General features: G+C 54.2%; 1 pseudogene; it reads left to right on the top strand.

Moving 5' to 3' along the window:
• The first annotated feature begins 291 nt into the window (after positions 1 to 291).
• Positions 292 to 410, top strand: LOC134630047 (5S ribosomal RNA; annotated as a pseudogene).
• Positions 411 to 937: the final 527 nt, after the last annotated feature.

Raw genomic sequence — 937 nt, 5'->3', positions numbered from 1 at the left:
CCAGTGCCTGTGGCTCTGGCTGAGGCCATGTACACCACCCCCGGGCCTTTGATGCTGGCTGAGGCCAACTACACCACACCAGGTCCTGTGGCTCTGGCTGAGGCCATTTACACCACACCAGGGCCTGTGTTGCTGATCAAAGGCTAAAATGAGTCATTTGGTTAGTGTATTAGGCAAGCATGCAGTTACCATTAACACTGTAGTTAAATTGGAGGCTTGTGTTCGTAACTGCGAGTATTGGCCACCTCACTACTTGATACCATAAATTGACGCTTTGTGCTGATGCCAGCAGCTTACGGCCATACCGCCTTGCCAAAGCCTGATCTCGTCTGATCTCGGAAGCTATGCAAGGTTGGGCTTGGTTAGTGCTTGGATGGGAGACTTCCTGGGAATAAAAGGTGCTGTAAGAATTTGCTTTTCATGTCACTGAGCTGGTTTTGATCCAGAGAAGGAGGGTGTTGGTGTCCATTAATGAGGCCACATTAACGACATTCCTTTTGGCTGTTTTCAGCAATGTCTTGTGCTGCCGGGTGAGGCCATCCGCACCACACCGAGGCCTATTCTGCTAACATAGGTCATCTAAATTACACCAGGGCCTGTGGCCTGCGCTGACGCCGTCTACATTACACCAGGGCCTGTGCTTCTGGCTGAGACCATGGACACCACACCAGGACCTGTGCTGCTGGCTGAGGCTTTGGACACCACCCCAGGGCCTGTGGCTCTGGCTGAGGCCATTTACACCACACAGGGACTGTGCTTCTGGCTGTGGACCTGTGCAGCCAGCTTAGGCCACCTTCACCACACCAGGGCCTGTGCTTCTGGCTGTGGACCTCTGCAGCCAGGTTAGGCCACCTACACCACACCAGGGCCTGTGGCTCTGGCTGAAGCCGTCTACATCACACCAGGTCCTGTGCTTCTGGTTGTAGACCTGTGCAGC

Source organism: Pelmatolapia mariae, linkage group LG6 (genome assembly GCF_036321145.2).
Source record: "Pelmatolapia mariae isolate MD_Pm_ZW linkage group LG6, Pm_UMD_F_2, whole genome shotgun sequence".
Lineage (NCBI taxonomy): Eukaryota > Metazoa > Chordata > Actinopteri > Cichliformes > Cichlidae > Pelmatolapia > Pelmatolapia mariae.
Note: the sequence above shows the minus strand (reverse complement) of the source record. Positions and strands in the feature narration are given on the sequence as shown.